Raw genomic sequence first — 10,783 nt, 5'->3', positions numbered from 1 at the left:
CATCCTCTTTATTATCAACAATTATTAATGGCCGACTCGGTTTCTATAAAACGAAAGCGCGAACCCCGACCAACTCGCTCGGAAGTGCCGAAGAGTCTCTCTTGCTACCGGTCAACCTCGCAAACACCGGATCATCGTGAATCTTCAAAATAACGCTCTAACTTTCTATCCAATTGTTTCCAAAAATCGATACGATAAAAAATAGCTCTATGTAATATTTTTTTGTCAATATCAATTATTTTCTTTTCACAGTTCTTCAATTGTACTTTTCTGATGAAGAGTCTCCTGCTACTGATAAACCTGGTACAAATAAAAGTATAATAAATTTCGAAAACAAAATAAGAATTTAGCATAAAATTGGTTAAATGACTTTGTGATTTTTTTTTAAATCAATCACTATCTCCTTACAATCATTTTATGGTCCCCTATATACTTCCTTTGATATATATAGTTCTATAGATACGTGACGAGACGTCACAGTTGCTGGCCAACCACGACAACACTACAATTTTACATAAAACTTTCTGAAAAATCAATAAAATCAAAAATACTTAAATCAACAATCCTTTTCCATAAAAATCACTTTCCTCTCAAAACACTCCAATCGTCGTCCTGCTTAGCTCCAAAATCCCACATTTCCACGAACATCTAGACGCACCGTGACCAAACATCATTAGACGCTGTTCCACACGCTTCTCGTTAGTCCAGCTTCCACGAAGATTGAGTTTTCTCGGTAAAGCCACGAAATTCACCGGAGACAAAGAATCCTCTATATAATTTGAACCTAACCGTGCGGTCGAGCGATAGAGATCGAAGCTGCTCGATATAATTTGTTTGATATTGATTAATCCGGATTTAAATAAAATGAGCGTAATGAGATAAAAACACACACATGTATACATCGTTCATATAAAGTACAAGAAGAGGATGGTTCGGTGGATGGAGCCGGAGCGTCGAATCCCTTAATAGGATATATATCGAGGTTGAGAAGGATTTAGCGGTTGGATTGAGATTAAAAGTTGATGGTCAGCATCGAGACACGTCGGGGTACGCGCGAGATGGGCGGAGATGCTGGAAAACGGTAGCGACGTGCAGCTTATCGACGGAGATTCCAAAAGTCGAATGACAGTTTGCGTTATGCGTGCGAGGTAAGCAGCTCGTGTGCTGCCGATGGCCTCCGGTCTCTTCAAGCTTGGCTGCTCATTGTTGGTCGAGAGTCGGTCGAGGAACGAGAGAAGGAGGAGGAGGAGGAGGGGGAGGGGAGGGGTGAAGAAGGGGGGCCGAGGAGAGGCATTGTTCGAAGGCTCTGCTGGAAGTCCAGCATCCCTGCCAGTTATTTGCCACGATCCTCCTTCATGATTTTCACTCTAATTTGTAGCGACAGGGATGGTGCACGCGAGCTGCATTCCTCGTCTCTCGCTCTCCCTGCCTTCTTCCTTCCTCCTTGCACTCTCCCTCTCTCTCTCTCTCTCTCTCTCTCTCTCTCTCTCTGACGATACTCTGCTCCACAGTCCGGACCTCTTTTTCTTCCTCTCGTTCCTTCGCTCATCGGGACCGTCGTCCTGGAAACACGTTGCCCGCACTGGGCCCAAAAGTCCTGCGCGCACCCCCGTCGGGATGAAAGGTGGTACGCACAATGTATAGGGTGGCAAAGGGGGAGCAGGATGAGGGGGGAGGGGGTTGCCATGGGTTTCGGTAGCGGTGTGTTTTTTGTCAGCGTCAAACAAGGCCTGCCATGGTTAGCCTTGATCGATGATCGAAGTTAGCTGAGTAAGCCTCCGTTTAATTAATTCTTTAATTACTTTCTCGAGCGATTCGGGCCTTCGAGAGATTCCTGATCTCTGCCACGGATACGCCGGCGGCTGCTGCGGAGACTCTCGGGTCTCCGCGTACGGTAGCGGTGATCGCGCGCCCATTCCGAGTTCCATTCGCGCAATCGTTTCGTCTTCGACCTCGCGCGAACGCCTCGCGCGCTCCTCGTTTCTCATCTCGTCGCTCGTCTCTCGCACGCTCGGCCCATGCGCGATATAATAAATCGATCGACGCTCTCCTTTTCAGCGCGATTTAATCGACGATCCAATATGGAAGCTGGATTTTTACGTAGCTTCGATTACTCGTACAAGGGTGCGTACAGTATTTTCGCGTGTCTCTCGGTTGGCCGTTGCGTGTGTGTGTGAGTGCACACACACACGCTCGCTCGAGCGAGAGTTGGACCGTGCTTGCGTGGGCAACGCAGGGAATCGCAGGGTGTCGAATTGCCGCGGCCGTTGCCTGGGAAGAAGACGAAAAAGAGGGAGGAGGGGGGAGTAGGTGAGATGTACGCGAGCACACCCACGCACCGCAACCATCAGATCGAGGAAGCTCGATGTATGAGTTTGGCAGGATTTTACAACCTTCCCCCCTCTCCAAACACGATTCAGAAAACTATAAAACCTATATATATATATAGTAAAGAAAATTCCATCAAAGCTTATCGCAGGTTTTTCACGCACTTACACACACACACATATATATATATATATATTGGAGAAGCGTATAAAATTAAATAAAGGATCGACGCAAAATAAAGAAAGATCTCCGTGCGGACGTTATCCGATCGTTAACTCATTCGTTTGGTTACGTACGTGCTTGGGTTTATTTAGTGTTTGGACTTTGCGTGAGATGGATGCTGCAAAGACACTGGAGCAGTGTGTGCCGTGTGGTTGCTGCTGCGGAGGGCAATTGGCGTGCCCGACGTGCTCGCGCGAATTCTACCTAAGGAGGCGTTAAGAGGGGCAGCCTCGTAAAGTAAGGCGGATACGAGGTGCTAGATACGATGTGCCGCGACCGCCTCGTAAAATCAGCCATGCCGGTACGTACACTCAGGTAATTTCTACCGTCTTCTCATATATATATATATATATATATAGTACTCTCGTACATACTCTCTCTCTCTGTTCTTCAATAACAGGCAGCTCGCGAATTTCGCGCGACCGGTTCTCTAAAGACTCGCAGATCACCCTTCACCCCCCCCCCCCCCTCTTCCCCCTCATCGACCAACTCTCGTTCAACAGCCCGAACCGCGCGCGACCTTATAAAGGTTTTTTGCGATAATCGATGCAAACTCCTCTCGCGCCAGTTTTGCATACTGCCCGTGCACCAATATTTTTCACGGATCTTATCTAGCCGAGAAGCTCGCGCATTCCTGTATGAATCGTTGCTCCCTCAAAAGTGAGAATTACGAGAGGGGAGATAACGAGTCGCGCGTAACAAGTTGATTTTATTCTTTAATTTGCAGCGAGACGAGCTAATTTTGCCTGCATGGATGCTCGACTCGTGTATATATATATATATATATATATATATATAGGTAGGAGATGGGGGGGGGGGGGATTTTTAGTAGCGAGATAAACGATGAAAGTTGATATCCAGTTTAGTATGATTTTATGAATTCCTCGGGTGTTTCCAGTTACGCGAGGTAATTCGACGGACTACCGAAAATGGAAGGCGGGGCTAAAATACGACGACGCGTCGTGTCGAGTGGAGTGTGGAGCTCGATCGGAGATCGGATCTTCGCGCGCTCCTCGGCTGCCGTCGCTTCGACGAGAACGATCCAATTTGGCCAATCCGAGGAACCTTGCTCCATCAGGGACAAAGTGTGATCTCTCGCGGGCAATAACGTACACTCGGAGAGTCAGAAATCGATTTACGCTAGATCGTGACTCGGCGCGATTTCTCCAAAACTCGATGCTGCCCGTTATCCTGCAATCGCCATTCGATCTTTCTTAATATTGAGAAACCAGGACTCTCCGTTCTCTTTATTTCAAATTTTTTGTTTACGCGCCTATATATATATACCTTCGTTGTCTCTCTCTCTCTCTCTCTCTTACACGCTTCTCATTTATTTGCTTTATCTTATAGATGAATGAATTGTGAAATTGTTAAAAAGCCTTTGTCATTTCTGTTTTTTTCGTTGGAATATCTATCTCGATTCTTCGACACCCTTTCCACTTATACAAACGCGATATAAATTATCTTATCTTACTGACGAATCAATTACGAAATATCTGCAAAGTATCAATATTAATAATTTTCGTTTAAACTTTTATTTCGATTTTCCACCATTCTTCTCGTCGATTTAAAGCGAATTTACACGTTACTTTATTTTGCTGATCAAACCACTACAAAATCTTCGTAATATTTGCGAAAAAAAAAGTAGAAGGTGGGAGAGTGTAACGGAAGGTCGGTGGGGGGACGCGACGAAGAGATAAAATTTAGGAAAGATTTGCGAATATCAGCATCGTCTCGTCGGGAAGATCTGGGAGTGTATAGGGTGACCGGATGAACACGGCGGGGTATTTGGGACGAATATATATGGGTAGGTAGCTGACAGTAGTGGCACGTAACCGTGGCTGCTTGCGATATCGCGAACCTCCGCAGCTCCTTGTCGAAGGCGTTAAAAGGTGCAGCCTCGTAAAATTAGGCGAGCGTCCGCGACGACACGGCGTAGGATACCGCAGCGTTATGCCGAACCTCGTAAAATCAGCTGGTGTCGAGCGATAATTTTACGCCTGGCAATCACCGGTCGCGCGAGGCAGTCCGTACAAGTGCCATCAAAAGTTTCGATTGGCCGAGTATAGCGATCGGGAGTATCGCTAAACAAACCTACACACACATATATATATATATATATATATATATATATACATATAAGAAAAACCTTGGCAGAAAGAGTGTACATTTACGATATACTACCAATGAGAGATAAACAAAGAAACAAGTGAATGCTATATAGATCGAAGGATAGATTCGATAGATCGAATCGAAGATGGTATCGAATAACTTGAAGGAAGCTACCGTGATGCGATATGATTGGAGTTTTCGCGTATGGCAAGCCAATAAGGTGTGTATATATTAGTTTTTGGCGCTACCTGGCGAACCTATATATATATATATATATATACAAAGCTCGTTAACGCTTCGGCATCGAATTCTTCGCGCGAGGCTCTCGATCGACCTTGGGAAACATCATAGAGCGGACTGCGATCGTGTTTCCACAGTGGGATCAGCGAGGAGTCGGGTTAGGGAAAGCGACGGGTGAAGCGGACCGCGGGATGCAGATGTCCGTGAAAGGCAACGAACGGAGAGACAGTTTTGGTAATCGGTGAACGCGTAGCGAGTACGCCGACAAGAATTCGGACGATCGTACCACGAGATTGTGCGAGGCCGAGTCTAAGACGCGCGGGGTGTACGTATATGTATATATATACGTGCTCCTCCGAGAGAGAGAGAGAGAGAGAGAGACGGGGCTGAAAAAGAAAGCTGGTAACATCTCTCACGAGGCGAAACACGAAAGATCGTTCCGTTGGCTCGAACCGTAACGGCAGCAAACTTTCTTTTTCTTCCCTTCGTCCATTTGGCGTTCCTCGCGAAGCATAAGCAGAGGCAGCTCGCGATTGGTGCGAGGGACGATCGTTCGAAAATCCCCCCCCCCCCCCCTCTGCTACCGTTCGTTCCCACTGGTAATTTCGTTACGGATCGCGAGCAGCGGCGCGGCTCTCTTTGCGTTTCTCATCTCGCGGGCATCCTCCGTGGACTCGCCCCGTGAAGTTGGCTGGAAAAGTCGGCCGGATCGCATGCAGCGTCACGGGACCGTCGAAAGAAGCAGCACCTCCCCTCCTCATCATCCAACCCTCGGCCGAGCTCGCGTGTCAGTCAGCATCGGCGAGTAATTTCTTGCACGCAATTGCCCGCTACTGGAATTGCCTGGTAGGCGACCTCAGTCCGTCAGTCATTTACTTTTTAAATCGACCAGACCTATCTACCTACCCACCTATACCTGCCTCGCCTACCTCGCCTGCGCCTTTAACCTGCTTCGCCTGCCTGCCTCCGCTTCAACCGTGCACGCGCGTGCGCCACGCGGAATTTCCCGATAAGCCGGCCCTTCGTTAATGCTACCTCGCCAATTAAGCAGCCATATGGAACGTGCTCCTTTCCCTAATCTCGCTTCGTAACGTTCCCATGTGTGTATATTATGCGGGGAATATCCGTGGTTCGTATAGTTTTGCGGGAGGAGTATATATATATGTAGAATAATGGAAAGCTTGGCGAGGCTGAAAAAAAGGGAGAGGAATAATTGCACGCTTAGAGTGGACGTGGCTCGGAGATTCGTGCACGACACCGAGTCAGAGGCTGGATAAGTCAGGAGCAAAATGACTATATCTCTCCTGATGCCAGTTGACTCGTTAATGCCTTTCTGGAGCGTGCAATGATCGTGGGAACCACTGGCTCGACTCGTATTACAAGAAAACGCACTATTCTCCAAACGTATGTATATATATATATATATATATATATGTATCTCGATGGAATAACGATGCACAGCGTGATTCCCCCGAAAAGCACTTTTGCCTCGAAGCAGCTCACGTGGGATTATTTGGCAAATTTCACGTATCGAAATTTAATCTGATTGCCGGATCCGTGGAAGCGTGCGGCAATTTTTATGACGCAGTGATTTAGGTCGAATCGATGCTGAGCGATCGTTTATGGGGACGCAGCGATAACGTCGGGGGAACGCTGAGAAATGTTTCTTACCTGATCCACACGCGAAACGCGTTATCCGTGTGTGATATGCGAGCCTCGAGCCAAAGGAATTTCAAATAATGCGACAACTCTCTCTGCTTCTTTTTTATTCAATTTTTAATAATCAATATTTCTGCTCTCTTATCTCTCTCTCTCTCTCTCTTTGCTCTTATATTATGTATATATAATAAAACTGATTTTTTATCATGAGATTTTCCAGCAACGCTCATGTTCCTTCCAGCGGGAACCGCTCGATGGCGCCACTATCCTCCTTCGCGAACGTGCCTCGCATTTTCAAATATATAACATTCGCCATTCTTAACGCTGCGGAATAGCTCAATTTAACCCAAGCAAAGAACGTTCGTTTGTGGAAATGGCCGGTGGAGGCTGTTGGGATGTTCTGGAGAACATTTTTGTTAATGCTGTATACATATATATATATATAGTTGAAGAGAGGTGGTTAATTTTGCCATTGGTAGGGCCTCCACTCGTACTGGGAGAAATGTCAGGAAAGGTTATCGGTGATATTATAACCGTTCGGAGAGCAAATGTTTGGGCATACGTCGTTGGTTCTCCCAGTGGTCGATGAAGATGCATCCGTGGAGAACGATTTTTCTGTTGACACTCGCGTTCGCCGGTCTCGCGTCGTGCTGGTCGTTCAAGAACATCGTAGAGTCCATCGAGAGGCTCGTCTCCCCGTACGGTCATTCACATCGCGGATTGAGTTACGTTGAAAATGGCCGCTACGATTCAAAGGACAACAACAATGTTCGCCTACAGGAAAGAATTATAGTGGCACCTCTGCGTAAAAGGATATCCCTTTGCAAACCGGGCCAGCAGCTCGATCGCAGGGGCAAATGTAGGACAGTTTGGTGACTGACTCAATTTTCCCTCTTGAAAATCGAGGTAATCATCCCTGAACACAAACGAGTCTCTTCTTCAAGTTACATCATGAGAAACATAATTTCGATTGGTTCCATTGTATTATATTTGGGAATTAAATTGATTAATTTGCTGGTGGAAGAATTTTTTTAGTAAAACAGTTGCGGTGAATTTTTAATGATTTGTATAATGGACGTATTTTATTTGGGTATTTGTTAGTTGAAGATTGGAGTTTATAGTGGATGTTGATCAATTTTTTCATTATTTCGTGATCAAATCTTAACGCGTTTCTCGATTTAATTGGTTTAATGGATAACAACAACTTCCGGGTTGATTAAAGCGTCTTGTAAAATCAACGATTGCACCAAGCACCTTGTACACAACAATGCCCGCACAATTATTACAATTACACGAAAGTCGTCATCGACGAGGATAAGAAAATTACAACGTCTCGACGGATCGGAATTCTCCAGCGTCACGCGTCGAACGTGACGTTGATGAACTTCTCAGCTTCGGAGCGCGTGTATACCACGTTCGAATTTCCGTCGTACGGTCACTCGCTGGCTGACCTTGAACTCGCGAGTTATCACGGATGTAGGAGGAGGCGAAATCGCGGTGATTCAAGCTCCAGCGATAAAACTCACCGAACGAGACTGTGAGGAAAATGATGACTGTGCTGCATATGGATTTAATTCGCGTTGATTTCGGCGATGCAACACGGTTTTCTCCATTATTTACTTTCATTTGGTGTCATGACCTTGAGCTCGCGAATTATCGGAAATGTACGGGACAAGATATCAGTGTGAAGCATATTTAAGTTTATGGAAGTCCGTTGAGAGCGAGATTATATATAGTAAAAAGCGAGTGTCAACATTAACAGGCCGACATGCGTGGGTCATTGGTAATCATCAGTTTCATGCGAATTACGTTGTATAAGAAATTCGGTGCAACATCCATGATCGACGCTGATTGATTTATCTATACTTTTCCTCTTCGTTTCACCTTGCAATTCACGAATAATCATCGATGCACGAGTCAAGATACCAATGTGAGTTTTACTCGTGAAAATTACTGTGAACGAGACTATAATAAAAATCGAGATTCAAAATGAACAGGCCGACTAAGCGTAGGTCATTGGTAATTGTCAATTTTTCATGCGAATTACGTTGTATAAGAAATTCGGTGCAACATCCAATGTGTTGATCGACGCTGATTGGTTTATCTATACTTTTCCTCTTCATTTCACCTTGCAATTCACGAATTATCATCGATGCCACAAGACCATGCAAATATCAATCTGACGTACAGATTTGACTTATGAAAATACCTGAACGAGACTATAATAAAAATGGAGATTGAAAATTAACAGGTCGATTATCATCGGTAACCGCGACAGGTTCACGCAAATAAAGTTAAAGAAAATTCGCGGACACCACATCGAACGCGTCAATCGACGCTGATCGCTCTTCTATACCTTAACTCTCCATTCGACCTTGAACTCGCGAATCACAGCCGCTGAAGAATACAAGAGATATATAGCGACGATACAATCTCGACTGATAAAATTCACTGTAGTCGAGCTCGGAGGAAAAAGACGGGCGTTCTCGTCAATCGAGGCTGATTCCGTCAATCTACGCTGTTGTGCCGTTGTCTACCTTGAAAATCTTTGGTGGGGGTACATGTACAGCGAGCGTTCGGTCGGAGGACCGAGGGCGGCTGACCGAGAGAAAGAGAGAAGGCGTGGGGGGGGGGGGGGGGCAGTTGGAGGGAGAGAGAAGATTAAAGTGCGCAAGTGTCGCGTTAGATTTAGTCGAGTCTCGCTCAGTCTCATAGTTGGAACTAAACTCGCGCGAGCAGTCGATCATGAGATTCTTCTTGTTTGGCGCGCTGACAGCGTTTCTTCTGGTGCTGCTTAGCGCCGAGCTGTCGACAACCGCGACCATCTCGCCTCAGGATGCCAAGCGATTCATTCGCTTCGACAACAGGCTAGAAACTGGATCCATTATCAATGTACCGATGCATTGTCCGCCCCATAAGCTCAAAGTTGGCAATCGCTGTAGAAGCATCTTCTAGGTATACGACAATTTATTCACCCTCCATTCGGAAGAGCATCGCTCGTTTCTCTTATCTCGCTACTACGTACGTACGCGTTGCGTATATATATACATATACATATATATATATATATATACAGAGTAGATGATCGATAGACTCGTCAACTGCACACACATATATTTATCACGAAGCATCCTTATCAACCGTTGCAATTTCAAATTGGACAAAATATTTCCTTCGACTTTTCTCACTTTCCACTCGTCCAATTTTTCTGACCATTTCGAGCGGGTGTATATTCGTCGTTTTTGGTCGATGGAGGTTCAATTTGTTTATTCGATGACGTCGATTAACGTTATCTTGCATTATTAACGAATGGGGGACTGATTTGTGTTGCAGGTAAATAAGGAGAGCTGTAATTCCGTTACTCGCCGCTGTGTCATTATCGGAAACATGGAGATAGTCATCGCTGAAGGGGAGGGACTGCAATACCTATTCAAGGCACATATATCGACCGAGCTGCAGCTTGCGTGTAACCGGAAGACATGATTTATCAGAAGAGCATGCTACCTCTTGCCAACCAACAACCACACGAACGATTCGCGCTTCCTTCTTTTTAGGATTAAACCTCTTAGATGTGTATATAGATATATATATATATATAGTTATGTATACGTGTAATAGTGCATCCTTATAGTATTCCAAAGTTCCTATATTTTTCATCGAACAATCATCCTTCACCAGTGCTGCGTTACAGAGTATATGTATGGTTTGCTCGATATTTCTCCAACGACTCGCTGACTTCGTTCTCGAAACGTCTATCTTTAAAGTACGTTTTTCGTGACGTTCCATTATCTTGCAAACATTCGAGACATTTCCAGTGAAAAAACAAACAGAGCAGAAAGCGAGAATCCGCGTGGACGATTATAAACTTTGCATCATCGTTTGTTGGTGTTTTTCGCGATAAGCCTGAGAGATTTTTTCAGGTCGTAGGGGAGAACACGTTTTTCTGTATTACCGACGAGTTTACCATTTGTTGATAGATGAGACGACGTTTCAAGAAAGAGAGAGAGAGAGAGAGAGAGAGAGAGTCTATCGATATGGTATTACATATTCATCCAGTGTATTCACGATCATCAATCCCCTGGCATACACAGTTCCTTGGATAAATTATTCATATAAAATTTGCCAAAAATAAAATGCCATCATTTGTCAAAACAATAAAAAAATTTATTTTTAGCTCGAGTCACAGCTGGTGAATTCACGATAGGGAATTATCTGATAGATA

The sequence above is a fragment of the Prorops nasuta genome, unplaced genomic scaffold (genome assembly GCF_024137725.1).
Source record: "Prorops nasuta isolate Cenicafe-Biocafe unplaced genomic scaffold, Cenicafe_Pnas_1.2 PNAS00002, whole genome shotgun sequence".
In the NCBI taxonomy this organism is placed as follows: domain Eukaryota; kingdom Metazoa; phylum Arthropoda; class Insecta; order Hymenoptera; family Bethylidae; genus Prorops; species Prorops nasuta.
The sequence above is the reverse complement of the archived record's forward strand: the minus strand, read 5'-3'. Positions refer to the sequence as shown.